This window comes from Myripristis murdjan, chromosome 2 (assembly GCF_902150065.1).
Source record: "Myripristis murdjan chromosome 2, fMyrMur1.1, whole genome shotgun sequence".
NCBI classification, from domain to species: Eukaryota; Metazoa; Chordata; class Actinopteri; order Holocentriformes; family Holocentridae; genus Myripristis; species Myripristis murdjan.
This window is the reverse complement of record NC_043981.1, coordinates 16,528,308-16,543,857: the sequence shown is the minus strand read 5'-3', so window position 1 is coordinate 16,543,857 and position 15,550 is coordinate 16,528,308.

The window sequence follows — 15,550 nt, the reverse complement described above, 5'->3', positions numbered from 1 at the left end:
CGATCACATCGTTGCACTTCCAAGTCAAATAACAGACCCACCGACACACACTGGCCACTCTGGCGACATAAAAACTGCTCTCCTGCTGCAGATTTTAGAAATTTTCAATCTAGCATGGTGGCACACTGCAGGTTGAAGAGCACGGTCTCCTTGTTCTCCTTGTTTCGTGGGACTCGAGTGCCAGGTTGTGCTTGTGCTGCCACATTAGTTGTCGATATGTCTCGGCGTGAAAGTTGCCAAGACAAATTCCTGCACATTTGGAGGAGCCTTGCAGCTGCGTCACAAATCTCCTTACAGCCTGGCGCCGTCGTGCAGATCCGGTGGGGAATTAGCTGTGCCCCAATAACAGCTAAATATATAATAAGCAGGCTAGAAAATTAGATCTGAAATAAAAAAAAAAAAAAAAGAAAAGATTGTTGTGGTTGTAGCTGTGAGGAGACAGGCTAGAAGTTGGGGTGAAGAATCCAACAAGGTGGTCAACTGTCTTGTCTTTAGTTGTGGTTTCTGCTCCAAAACACCCTGAGTCAGCGCTGTAGGTCACTTCAGTCAAACTCAAGTCCCAGTTTAGTTGATTGGTGTCTTGATAAGGTTTGAATATTCTGTGCAAAGTTGGAAACCTTCCATGGGAATTAATGGGAATTAACTGGAATAAAATAGAAATTTAGCCTATAACAGGGAACTTAAATGTAGTAAAAAAAAAAAAAAAAAAAAAAAAAAAAAAAAACATCTTGCAGCATAATCTGGGTTAAAACAACCAGATTTCATGTAAATTCAGTTGAGTTTCTACCCTGCACTGTGCATTCCTCCAGCCCATGCACAGATCATGTCTAAGATCCTGCAGTGTCGAGTATCCTTGACCTGAACAGACTGAGGAAGAATGCAGAAACACCAGAGGCTTGAGAAGAGGGAGAGAAAATGCTTTCATTTTACATTTTTGAATGGGACTTTTCAAATTTGGTTTACTTTGCACACATGTCTGCTTATGACAAACAAAATATTTATATTTATGTTTGTATATGGCAAGGCAAGGCAAATTTATTTGTAGAGCACAATTCAACACAAGGTGATTCAAAGTGCTTTACAGAGACATTAAAAGCAGCAAAACACAATTTAAAACAATAAAAACAGTCAATAAAAAGGGAAATAGAATTGGGAATGATAGCGAAAATAAAATACAGTAACATAAAATATCAACAGGCTCAGTACATTGCCTGAGCTATACGGACTTCCGGTCACCCCCTGCAGGGATGCCGACAGCCCAACCTCTTGATTCCTTAGACTCTGAAACCTCTCCTATTGGAGATTTCAGTCCGGACTCAGTCCTCAGCCCTGGAATCTCTGACATTTGACATCGGAACTTTTCCCGACATCAGAACCTTTTCCCGACGTCAGACTTTTCCTGACATCAGAACCTTTTCCCGACATCAGAACCTTTTCCCGACGTCAGACTTTTCCTGACATCAGAACCTTTTCCCGACATCAGAACCTTTTCCCGACATCAGAACCTTTTCCTGACATCAGAACCTTTTCCCCACATCAGAACCTTTTCCTGACATCAGAATTTTTCATCAGAACTTTTCCTGACATCAGAACTTTTCCTGACATCAGAACCTTTTCCCGACATCAGAACCTTTTCCTGACATCAGAACTTTTCCGGCATCAGAACTTTTTCTGACACTAGACCCATTCTGACATCGCCCGCAGCGACATCAGGTCCTCTCCCAGCATCGGACTATTTGGCAATAATCCAGCATCACTTTAAGTGGAAAGAAAAGAAGTAGAAAAATAAAAGGCAACAGGTAGTCCTTGGAGTGCGAAGGAGGCATAAAACAACAGTGCGTAGTTAAAGGTACAGGCAATACAACAGGTAAGTATTGAATCTAAGAGTACGCTTCATTGAACAGTAGTGTTTTTAGCCCTGATTTAAAGGAGCTAACAGATTGAGCAGACCTCAGATCTACAGGAATACAGATACAGTTTTCCTGTTAATTCCTGTTCATCTCCATGGAAAGTTTCCACCAGATACTTTCCTCTACTTGCTTCCCATACTTGCCTCTTTGCAACCCCAGACGTGATTCAGGGTTGATTAGGTTGATTGTATTTTCAACCGGGACCCTTAACAGTGCAGCTCCTCCATGCATGTGCACGTGTATGCTCTCATGCACGGGCCAATGATGTTTTCATCGGGATGACCGACGATTATCACAGACGTTCTATCTCCCAAAATCCAACAAAACACAGGTGAAATCTGTGTGACATCACCAGTAAACACACAACACACTGAGTTGGTGTCATACAATGTGTTTACTGATTCTTAGATGCCTTTTCAAACAAAACACAAGGTATTTGTTCGCGTGAACAGGCGCAGGCTGCTGGGAAAACCAGGACAGTTTGGTAGTGAATGTTGCAAAATGGGACGTTTTAGTGTTTTATGGATATTTGTCGGGACACCTAACTTGAAACTGGGACAATCCCGGATGTCTGGTCACCGTAGGGTTAATTATTAATTACTCAGACTTGGATTGAAGACATGAACTTGTGGTTCGATCACATTAGACACCAGCGCTGAGAAGACACTTCTTCTCAGCATAACTCAAAATTTGTACCAAACTATCTGGTTGGTAAACAGAACAAGCTCACAACCAAGGAAAAGACCGGCTCAGCCTTTACATTTCAGGATGAGATGAGACCACGAAAAGGTTTGAACCAGCATCACGCCAGCCAACTAACGCCATCGTAAATACTGACTTAATATCACAGGCCCAGGTCACAGGCATCAGCTTGGATCTGTACTCAAGCTCTAACGTCTTGGAGGATTTGGTGACTTAACTGCAACACTGCCCTGGGTTGTACATAGAGGTGAGTAAATCCAGTTAACCATAAAAAAAACAAAAAACAAACGTACTTTTGGTTTTGTTAGCCAGCTAATCTCAACAGGCATTTGCTAACATGCATGTACAAGCTGGTAATGTTATCTTGTGCAAAGCAGACATCCTTAAAAAAAAAACAACTTGGTGCTGAAAAAACACGTGAAATGATCTCGCCGACATATTAAGCGGTGGTGGCACGACGTGGATTAAAATCACCTGCTGGCACCACCGAAACAACGCTCATGCAAAGTCGATTAGGACAAATCAGGTGACGCCACTAACGAACATTAGTAAACTAACAGAGTCGGGTTTAGGCACCAAAACTACTTGGTTAATGTTAGGGAAAGGTCATGGTTCATGTTAGCAAACTAGTGTTACCATGGGAAACACACAGGCAAACATCAGCGAGCTAACTTTGTGACACAGGTCATCGGAGGGAAAGTCGAGTTGATTGATGGATTTGATTGATTGGCTTCTGATTAATCGATGGCTTCTCCATCACGTCCACTGAATTTTGTGTAGGTGAAGTTCAAATTTGTACTTTTAGAAACACAATCAGCTTCCAGATGCTGACAGAGGAGCTGACGACCTCCAATATGGTGGAAAAAAGTGAAAAACTAACACTCAATCATAAATTTCAATTAAAAATAGAAATCCCTAAATCATCGTAGCCACTTATTCTTGTTTCTCGGCCATGTGGTTTTGGTTTTCTTTGGGTGTTTGACTATTCAGATGACCGTGGCTCAAGCGTTAGACCTTTCATATTCCCTTTTTTGGTAAAAGACAGATGTAAAAAGTCCGTCTCATCACATACAGATGTCTGTGTGGATGGTGACGCTGTTTTTTTTTTTTTTTTTTTTTTTTTCAGATGCCCGTCAGAATAGGAATGCTTTTGCATGAGGAGATCATAATTTGATCACATGCTGAAAAGCCTCATGCTCTTGTCATTACTTTTATGGTTTGATTGTGTTTTTTTTTTTTTTATTGCACAAATAAAAGCCGTGGAACAGACAATGTGTTTTGCCGCCGGGCTTCATATAGTTCATTTAAGGATGTAACTGTTGCTTTTTGACCCTTTTTTCATCATTTTTAACCAGAATATTATCACTCTCTTCAAATCACAATTCCTTCTTTTGAGCCAAAGTTTTCCTCTGTTATTATGCATTTAATGTTTCTCTAAGCAAAAGTCGCTCTATAGCTGCTCTTTTACCTTCATGTTGTGCTTTATTTAGAGCAACAATATTGATTTACTGTCCAGTTATTTCGCTGTTACAATTTATTTCACATCACTGTTTCATTAGAGTAATAATATTGGTTAATGATATGAGTGTAATTCATATAATTACACTAAAATCAAACTTAAATGTTTCTTTAGGGCAGTTTTGATCTATTACTGCTATATTATTTCCTTATCAGTAATTTCAGTTTCATTAAATACTGCTGTATTCCTAGACATTTCTTTTTTCTCACTGGCTTGACAGTATCATCAAAGATTAAAGTGATGGAAAACACGGAGATTAAGACATTAAAGAGCTGAAAACTAAAAAAAAAAAAAAAAAAAAAAGCTTTATGTATCTTTGCAGACCTGACACATTTGCAGTGGGAGCTGGCCAATCGCTGGCCAGGCCTTCAGTGTCATGAACTAATACAGCATGCATATTCATGATATGTTCCTATGCAAAATAACATCTGTTTTCCAACAACATGCCATCTGTTTTAGCGACTTTGCAATATTAACAGCTCATCGTGGTGGAGGAAAAAAAACAAAAAAAACACTGGAAGGTATTAAAAAACAATTGCGGTGGTCATTATCGGCGCTATATCATGCAAACAGAGTCTCCACTATCATTTACATGTAATCACACAAACGTTTTCCAGGAGATATTCACATTTCCATGTTCGGTGTTTGGCTGAGGCTTCGAGACAGAGCAGCGTACGGGACGGTGAGTGGGGCACGAAGAGGTTTGGCGTTTCGCTCAAGGACACACACACACACACACACACACACACACAGGACACACACAAACACACAGGATACACACACACAGGACACACACACGGCTGCTGGGACTGAACCTACTGCAGGGTTTGTAACTGTCAGTGTAATAACTTCCTACCAATGTAATAAAACCACTGATGTAATAACAAATTGCACTGTATAACATAATAATCCAGGTAAATTAATACATTTCCTGCAAATGTAACAAAACGTACCTACTGTTAATGAAATAACTTGACTTTAATGGGAGTTGTTACATTAAGAGGAAGCTCGAACATTTCAATTTTCAAAAAAAAAATATGAATTGAGCAGCTGATGTGTCCACTTAATCAGCTCCACCTGTACAGTCTAATGCAGCTCAATGCAGCAGCTCTGCCATAAATTCTACCTTTTAACAAAGTTTATAATGTTCAGTTTTTGTTGGAGAATGTGTAAATTTAATTCTGTGTTTATTATTGAGGTTGTAGTTTGCAGAGGTCTTGTACTGGACCACATTTTATTGAGAGGTGTTTCTAATTTTTTGTCCCTCCCTATTGATATACATGAAAGGGGACAGAATAGTGGAAACAGCTGTCAGTAAACTGCAGTACAGTCCAACAGCAGCACTAACTATGAGCTCAATGCCAAACATAGAAGTGAATGAACACCTCTGTTACCATGACAACAAGACAAGCTGAGCATTATAGGCAGCAGGAGAGGAAACTTTATTGAAGAATAGTTGGACTGGATTGGATTAGATTATACAGGTGGACCTAATAAAGTGGCCACTGAGTGTATGACCATGTGTTTTTGAGAAAAAGTTTTTACAGACTTCTTATAACATCACTGCAGCATTAGTGGGATGAAGTACACCGACACAAAGATCGAAATTTCCAGTTTTCAAACATGTCATAACTAACCAACAACTAATAATTAACCGTCAAAATGTAATAGAAACTCCATTCACAGATATGTATGCAACTGTGTGACTTTCTTATCAATATTTTAATATTATTTGAATTTCACCAATATTTCTCTGACTCAAAGTTAGTCCAGTGACAGAATGTATAAGACTGACTGTCAGTCAGTATAGACAGTTATGGAATGACTAAATCTTATCAACAACTTATCAAATACAGCTCCATACACTGATCGTGTCACTTTGGGGGTCCTCGATGCCAAAAAAGGTTGAGAACCGCTGGACGAGGGCGCCAAAGGTCTGCACTGTGCTGCGTTTGGGTGGCTTGCACCGATGTTGAAAACCTGTGTGAATTCTGAGCCAAAATGAAAGCCGAGATGACGTCTGTGGCTGCTACCTGCATCGTTTTTGTGAAATCATGACCTGAGCGCTGTTCTGGTTTCAGTTTCCAAACCCCTGCTTTAATATCATTTTACTACGCTATAAAATCACACTGTAAACGTTACGCGCTCATGTGAGTTGATGTTGAATTTGGCCGCCTCCTGCATGCTACTGGCTGTCAAAATTTAGTGGTAAAAACAGGGACGTAGCTGAGGGTAACCCCGGTTTGAAGGTTTATGTTGTAAACTGAGGCAAACCAGAATTATGGTCACTTTTAACCCGACATTTAATGTATTTTATCTTTTTCTAGTTGTGTATTTGTACAATGCTTGTTTTTTTGTGCTAACTCCACCATGGTTACATCTTGTATTTGATACTTCAGTTAATTAATAGTCTAAATCGCGCTTTTCTGGAAATATAACGTAGTTTTTGTCTTTACATTACCACTACCTTGACCATCACTACAGCTACATCACCGGGTCAAAGTACTCCCAAATTAAGCGATGCAAGTTTCATATTCAGCGGCATTCTCCTTTAAATGCTGATTTCCGGCTCCGAGGGGGAGGCCGGGGAGGGCGGCAGCGCGATGAGGCTCTCCAGCTGAAGGGGCGTCGGCGTGTCGGCGTGTCAGCGAGTCAGCGATCCCGGCGGCAGCTGAGGGAGGTCAGGAACGCCACCTCGCCGCTCGCCGGGGCCTGCAGGTCTCCCCTCTCTGGGGCTTTGTGGAGCTCCTCATTAAAACCCCAGCGCCTGGCTCTGCCTCCGCCTGCCCTCGCCTCGCCGTCACCCCCCGCTCCACCTTTTGAGAGGATTTATAATACAACCAAAAGTATGTTGTGATAGTCCAGGTGTTATTCAGGAGGTGTCCTGTGATGGCTGCTGTGTTTGGATTATATTATCTGTTTAGTTATCAAAGCCTTGCAGCATTTAAAGGAGGAACTCTTTTGAAACATAGGTGTTACTAATGTAGTTTCAATTTCCTCGCCAAGGAAATCAGAAAATGCTAAATCATCAACGGTATCGGTTTCGTCACAATCAAAGAGCGAGGCTTTACTTCTTTCTAGAGCCGACATTTTGCACCAACATTCAACGCAGCACATGGACCAGAATGCACTGCAGCTATAGTTTGTTCCATCCGTGTTGAAGAGTAACTTTGCACCTCGTCTGAGCTCCTCTCCGCCTCTCTACTGCATAAAAAAAAATCCAAAAAATGCAAAAAGAAAAAGTGGGCATGAAGAGTCGGGGAGAGGAGAGAGGTTTGGGGATTGGATTTGGTGGAGGTTCTCGAATTTCACACTGGAAGATACTGTTTTTTTATTTTTTGTTTTTTTTTTTTAACCAAATGCCGTATCTATCACCAAATAAGCCAGGGGTACTGAGTTAAATACAGCACGGTGATGCACAGGTCATTCCAAAAATCTGCAGGCACCGTGGATTTATGCACCAATCGAGTGGATTTGGATGAAGGGAAAGGAGGTATAGTGGGTCAGCATTAACAGATTAAATCCCAAAGACGTCAACATAATCAGTTCCTTCATGTGCTGCTATTTTGGTCCAGAATGGCGTTCATCAGCAGGTCTTCGACAAAGAAAGCGGGCGGGTGGCAACAAGTTGTCCGACCCATACGACCCAAGATGGTCAGGAAATAAGCAAAATAAAAGATTTCTAGGATCAAATTTATAAATTAATGATTGATGATAAGTTATGACAAATTAAGTCGAAACAGCAGGAAGTAAAGGAAAACCAAGCAGGCTAGTTGCTTAAAGTTGAATATGGACTGCAGAATTTGTCAAGAAAGATGGGAAGAGCTGTTTTTTCCTCTGGGAGGTGAACGGTAAACCTGTCTGCTGTATATTTGTTCCATTTCTCTCTTCTGCTTTATGTAAGTCTACATTATGTGCGATTTTCATGAGCCAATATGCACTTTCTCATTGACCGGTCAGCAACAAATTGACCTATTTGAAATAACAAATGAGAAAGTAGCCTAAAATATCCACGTGTCGACTTGGGTCATATTCACGTTAGTAAAAAATAATCCGGCCCCTCATGAAGGTTTCATTTGAACAATTGCTCTAATGCGACCCACTGGAGCGCTGCTAAGTTTAGGCACCAAAAATGCTCGGTTAAGGTTAAGGTAAGGTTGAGGTTAGGGTTAGAGGACCTCTGTTGCCATGGTGACAGTAATAAACACGCAGGAAATGACGAAACGAACAGCTGGAACACCTGGAAATAAACATCGGACTCATTTCATGTGGGAATCAAACTAATTTTGAAAGTGGATTTTGTGTTTCGTTATGAAGCGGCACGTCACCTCACTTCCTCACACAGCACATTGTTATTATGTGCATGACTGGTAGAGGTCATTTAACTTTAAAGATAGAGAGATAGATAGATAAGTATACTTTATTGATCCCAAACTGGGAAATTCACACATTACAGCAGCATCATCAATAAAAACATAAAATAAAATTACAATTAGAATTAAAAGTATATACAATAGAGACTAAATATGCAAAATATATACACTAAAGACAATGAGGGCTAAGTGTATACAATAAAGTAGCCTAAGAATATGAGATGTTTAAGTGTTGAAATGTAAGAAATGTAAGATATACCGATGAAATAGTAAATACGAAAAATGAAATATACAGATAGTAGATGGTATGGCACAGGGTAAGCTTGAAACCATGGAACCAGGAAAAACCAAGTGGCAGAACCCGACGCCCGGTACTGGGAATCAGCAACTGTCCGACTTGATTCGGCCCCATGGAACCACCACTTCCAATAAATAAACAGTTAAGGTGCTGAGTGATGGATAATAAAATAAAATAAACTAAACCAGTAAGGTGCTGAGTAGTGGATAATAAATAAACAATAATTAAAACACAGTGATAGGTCATCGCAAGCCTCTCGTATTAATGAGCTATTGGTTTTTTTAAGTGGAGGAGAGTCTGGTGGGCAGCCGGTTGGCTTGGATTGTCATGAAAACGGGTCAGATACAGTATCTGAGAGTGGATTTTTCTCTAATAAAAAATGTTTTTGTCCACCACCAATTCACCCTGAAAACGAAATTCAAAAACCCTGCTCGGCAAAGTGATTGAGATGTCAACTGCACGTTTGAAGTCCGCTCCGCGAGTCTCTGATGAGCGCAGCCCCGGCTCGCACATCCCGCAGCTGCCAAATTAGCCGTGTACTATTGACGCCGCAAACAAGACACAACAAAAGATGTAGTGTTTTCCACCTGGGGAGGCCGGGGCGGGCGCGAGACGCCGCCTGACTCCACGCCAAGCTTTCAAGAGGATCCTCTGCGAACAGGCCCACTTAGCCCGCAAACCCAAACCACCACAGGGCCGCGGAAAGCTCGCCGCGAGGGGCACGGCACCCAAAACACGACGCGCAGCCATCTTTGATCTCGCCGGCACGGAAGGTCATCAGTGTAACGGTGGTTTGGTTTTTGAACATAAACAATGGATTTTTTTTTTTTTTATTATTTATTTTTTTTAACATCCTCACAAGAAAGGTGGTTTTGAAGATGGTATCCCGTTGCGGTCAGGCAGAGAAAACACGTTCTCCTACAGGGGAGTTCATCTCTACCCGGCGTTTCAAAACAAAAATGTAAGACCCTGAGAACAAAGCAGCCCTCTGTTCGGGCCGGCTGGTGAGTCAGTGTTTGTGTCTCAATTTTTTTTTTTTTCTGTCTTTCTCTCTTTCTTTCTTTCTTTCTTTCTCTCTTCCACCACTGGCAAAGACAGGAGTTTAGCAGGGAGTTATTATTCCATCGCCTGTAAAAACAGAGATATGAACGCTACGTAAATTCAAACCGTGAATCATAAATACTTTATTTTCCGCCACGACTCAAATGAGGAGTAATCAGAGCGAGCGCCCCGGAGAAACGCGATACACCTTGTTCAAAAAAGTCTATTTTTTCTTTTTCTTTTTTTTTTTTGGGGCGCTGGAGGGCTTGCCAAGGAGTGTGCTGAGATACAGTTTGAACAAAGAGAACACAGACAACATAAAACATTCACCAACTGATGCAACGGTGATTTAAGTCCTCCTAGTTTAATGTTTTTCGCCCATGGTGAACCTGAACCCGAACGCCGTGCCAAGCCAAGAAAAAAAAAGAAAAAAAAAAAAAAAAGCCTCCTGAGCGTGATTATTCCTCCACAGCAACTCTCAGTTTATAAATCAGCCCTGCCTTTGCTTTGCTTTGCCTTTTTTTTTTGGTTGTTTTGTTGTTGTTTTTTTACAAGTCGGTTCAACAGGCGGGAAATGCAGCATCATTTTCCATTGCAATTAAGAGGGGGGCCCTGATGCTGAGGCCGAGCTGCGTGCCAGGGCTGTGTATGGCTCTGGCACCTCCGAGCCTTTGCTGGAAAGACTTAACAGGGCCCGGGTGCATGCCTTGGCTCCGGCTACCTCGATGGAGTCATGCAAAGATGTAGCTCCCCTGACGTAATCCTTTAGAAAGCGGCTCTCCTTGCTGGCTGCGAACCACGCCGCCTCTCCAAAGCATAAAAAAAAAAACACAGAGAGGCTCGCTGTGATTATCAGCACAGCTAATAACCGTACGTAAAAAAAAGCCACGGCGAGGAGACAACATCTAATCTCCCCTGGCTATGAAAAATAGCCCCCCCTTTGCTTTGCCCCCTCGCCGTCCCTTCCTCCCCCTCCCTCCGTCTCCTCGCCGCCCGTCCAGCCCCGCATTAGAGGCCGTTTATGCAAAGCGGCGGCCCGGCCTGTCAGCGGCTAATCATTACAAGGATGATCGATGGTGTTTATTTTCTGATGATGGAACGCAACCCCCTGCCTGATGATAATTGTAATAAAAAGGACAGATCAAGCCGGCAAAGTTATTAAATTATCAGACCATAATTTGCATTAATGTCTGTGTTTGGGCTGTGATCGAGAGTTTGGAAGTGAAGGGGGAGCGGAGGGGGGGGAGGGCGATGTTGGGGTTGCTGGTTTGACAGCGTCCCAGCTTTGGCTTGTTAGAAAGGATCCACCTTGAAACGCTCAATGTGTCCTTGCACCCCGTGAAGATCCTCCCCCCGCCGCGACAGGCCGTCTGATCATCGTCTCATCATGGAGGCCCGAGGAGGACGAGCGTGGATCCTGCAGCCCGGGCTTCACTGCGACGCGTCGATTTGCAAAAACGTTGGTCTAAAACGAGACTTTTCCTCCAACTCTCGTTTTTTTTTTTTTTTTTTTTTTTTTTTTTTGGTTAAATGAGAGCAATGGAAGAGATTACGCAATGGAAGAGATTATTTCCTTTTAACATGAAACTTGACGTCTGCTTTAGACCTAACAAGATGAAATCAGGCCCTGTGTGTGTGTGTGTGTGTGTGTGTGGTTAGGAGTTAAAGAGGTTAACTGGTAATCTGAGCGTTCCTGGTTTGATTCCCGGCTCCTACAGAGAGCGTGTCGAAGTGTCTTTGAGCAAGACGCTGAAGCCCTGAACTGCTCCTGGTGGCCGGCTGGGCGCCTTGAAAATCTGTACGACTGCCTTAAAAAATGACTCAAGTAGAAGTGAAAACCACCATCTGAGACACCCAGTCAAGTAAAAAAGCTCCTGGTTAGAAAATTACTCAAAGTACAAGTTACTTTCCGTTTTTTATATTTTTAGGGTGTACAAACTAATTGAAAACACGTCAACTGAGGATATTTTTTTTTAAAAAAACTGTAGTAGAACAAGTGGACTGATCAAACAAATATAGATATTCTGTACAATTTAGATATCTTTGCATCTTTACAGGTTATCAAAATGTGTCTGCAGGACTTTCTTGCTTAAATCAGTAGATGAACTATTATATTTGAACATACTGACAGTAACAAAATGAAAATCACTCTGTTATTTTGTACAAAAAGAAATATGCCTTAAATATATCTATCTATCAATATAAATATATCTATTCTAACTTTACGTTTCTCTTTTCAAACAAAAGGTAAATTGTGTTTTAATGTGAAATGTACTCATAAGGTATAAGTAGCGAATACAGTGAAGTAAAAGTAGATTTCTCGAGTGAAAGTAGAGGTACAGTTTGAAGTACTCATTCCTTAAAAAACTCTACTTTGTCACTCCATTTTTATTTTTGCTGTGCTGTATTGATTTCCCTGGCAAAAACGTCCATTTAGAAAATATTTTTGCTTTTTCTGCACTTTTGATATGTTTTAAATTTCAGCTCCAGTGGTGATTTCCTGGCATAATTACTCGACTCAAAGGAGCCAAAGCGAGACAAAATGAATTGCAAGAGGCTGGGAAACCTGCAAAAACCGGAGAAATAGTGTGACTGCTGCATAAACGCCCGTATTTGTCATGAAAGGCGAGCGACTCCGTGTGCTTATGTGGCAAAAAAAAAAAAAAAGGACCGCGAGGATTTCGTCGAACGTCATGTTTTAAAACGCCTGCGGTTGTAGGTTTCGGAGTGGATTAACTGCTTCTGCTGACTTTTTGTTTTCATCACGGGAGATTACTTCCTCCGTTTTGGATTAAGCTACAATTTAAAGCTAGCAGAGGGGCAATTTGTCAAATTAGACTGACTGATTTAAGTTTTCATTTTGTTTGTTGCACCTCGTTTTTGGACGTGAGTTGGAGTTGTAGCAGTAATGTGGTGATTTCATTTGATTTTATTATTCACAAGCCTGGAACAAGAGCTGATTTCATTTATTTCAACGAATGTGGCGAACTGATGACAAATTTATTGGCGATCCCATGAAGGTTTGTCATGAAGAGAAGATGGTTTTGTAGTCAAACGCAACATAAACAAAGTGGCTTTCCCCAGAGTGTGCAAGCTGGATGCAGAGTTTACCGTCTTGGGCGAGAGTCGGACACCTGCTGGACGCCGAAACGAAGACGCAAGTTTTTCCTTAAACGTGACAAAGATCTGATTTTATTTTTCAAGCCACAGCGAAGAAGCCCCCGCTCTAAAAGCTTCAGTTCTGATTTGAGCCACTAAACCAGATTCGTATCTGATTCCTGTGACGCAGTGTGAACGCTCAGATCAGGATTCATGTGTTTTCTTCCCACCGAGCGCGTTCACATCGGTCAGAGTGGCGTTATCCATCGATAACAAAATATGGAGGCCAGCAGCAACAACGACAGGAAGACGGGAGGTTATAAATGTAATATATAGAGGAGAAATGTAAAGATATACAGGAAGATGGTTTGATTAAAGCCGTTGTTTGCCTTCTTGTCCTCAGCCTGGGCAGCCAGCAGACAACTGTGATGATGGACTTCATGCAAATGACAAAAAAAAAATCTGAATTTGGTCACTTAAAGCCGCTACGAGTCAAACAGCATCAGCTTTGTGTTGCAGTGTGAACAGTGACGAGATGAGTTTTCACTGCAGAGACTTATTATCAAATAGGCAAAATAAAAAGTTTACGATTAATGACAAATTACTATGAATGAATAAGACCTCGAGTATTAATCTACAAACTATTCATTGGATGGAAGTAAAGAAAAAAAAACACCAGGCCGGTTAGTTTAGCAAACATGCTGTCAAAAAAAATGAAAGGCTGACATGGAATTTATTTTTCAAGAAAGATGGAAAGAGCAGCATTTTACTTTTTTTTTTTTAGTGGATCTTTTATTTTATTTTATTTTATTTATGATCTTATTTAAATTTTTTATCAATTTAATTTATTTTTTTAATTTAATACAATTTTTTATTGTTTATTTATTTTTTGCTGCCTTCGTAACATGGATTTTGAAATTATTATTAATTACTAAATTATTATAATTTTTAAAAACTTTTTTATCTATTCTTTTTTTTTTCCTTCTGGGACGTTAATGGCAAACCTGTGTACTTTATATGTGACGCATTGCTGTCTTTTCCTTCATGTAATTCTATTCTATATTTATGCACCAACATGCAGTTTCTCATTGGTTATCTACAAATTTATTGATTTAAAATAATAAATCAGAAAGTAGCCTATCCATGTGTCAGCTCAGGTCATATTTGATAAAGCAAAAAAAACAACGGGAACGCAGCCACGTCCTGATGTTTAGAGGGATGATGTTGATGACGGTGATGTTTAGAGCGACCTGTCCTGCGATCAAAAGGTCATGGGTTTGACCCCTGCAGCAGCCGGAGGGTCTGACAGCTGAACCAGGAAGAGGAAGTGAAGAGGAAGTGAAGAGGAAGTGAAGCGATGTTAGGGTTATCGTCTGTGAAAACGCCTCTGAAGGCCTGAGTGGCAGGCGGAGCGACGCTCATCAGCCGAGCCGGGGACTTCTTGGCAAAGTTTGTCTCAGTTGTCCTTTTTTTTTTTTTTTTCCCTAACGTCTCCAAGGGAAAAGGGAAGTTCTGGTCGGGCGCCAGCTGGACCGCAAAGATACAGCGGAGGAAAAAAGAACAAGAAGGAGAAAAAGAAGAAGAAAAAGAAAAAGAAGAAGAGGGCCGCGGCTAATGGGGCTCCTCTCCTTTTAAGTTCGGCGTCGCAGAGGAAAACACGAGTGTGGAGAATTCCCCGTTTCCCCTGATTCACAGCAGAGGAGCCCCCCTCTTCCTCCTCCTCCTCTTCCTCCTCCTCTTCCTCCTTCTCCTCCTCCTCCTCAGCTCGGCCTCTGACAGCGGCAAGGCGGTGAGGCGTTTCCGAGTCCAAAACCAGCAGCAATAATTAATAATCACACCTTATCAGTAACACAAACAAAAGACACAAACAAGCGCTAAACGTACAGATCAGTGAATGAGTCCAGTAACGCAGCAACAAAAGCAAATAAATAAATAAATAAATAAATAAATAAATAAAAACAATCAAATTCAGAGACAGAAAAAGCCGCGATAATCATGTTAGGGAATTTATTGGTTTTTGTTTTAGTAACTTTTTCAATGAAAATCGACTTTTCGTCCGTCTGGTGCTGATGTGGAGACGCCAGCGGGCCGCAAACTGTCATTTATTATAATTAAATGTTAGCATTAGCCACTTTTGTTAGCTTTTGTTAGCTTTGTTTTCTAGCTTTAGCCACTTTTGTCAACCTTTTTTTTTTTTTTTTTTTAGCTTTAGCCAGTTTTATTAGCTTTCATTAGCTTAGCTTTTGTTAGCATTGTTCTTTTTTTTTTTTTTTTTTTAGCTTTCGCCACTTTTGTTAGCATTCATTGGCTTAGCTTTTGTTAGCTTTAGTCACTTTTTTGCTTTAGTTAGCTTTAGCCACCTTTGTTAGCTTTCGTTAGCTTAGCTTCCGTCACATACTTGGTTCAGGTTAGGGAAGGTTTTGTTGTGATGGTTAAGTTTAGGTGAAGCTAACGGCTAAAATTAGCAGACATAATGCGACGTTCGCCACATTAGTTAACATATCAGTCATGCATAATTACTAATATAATTATCCTATGCTGTAATAAGTTAAATAAAAAATGCAAATGTAAGTTTGAGCACATTTTATACTCACCAAGCGAGGATGTT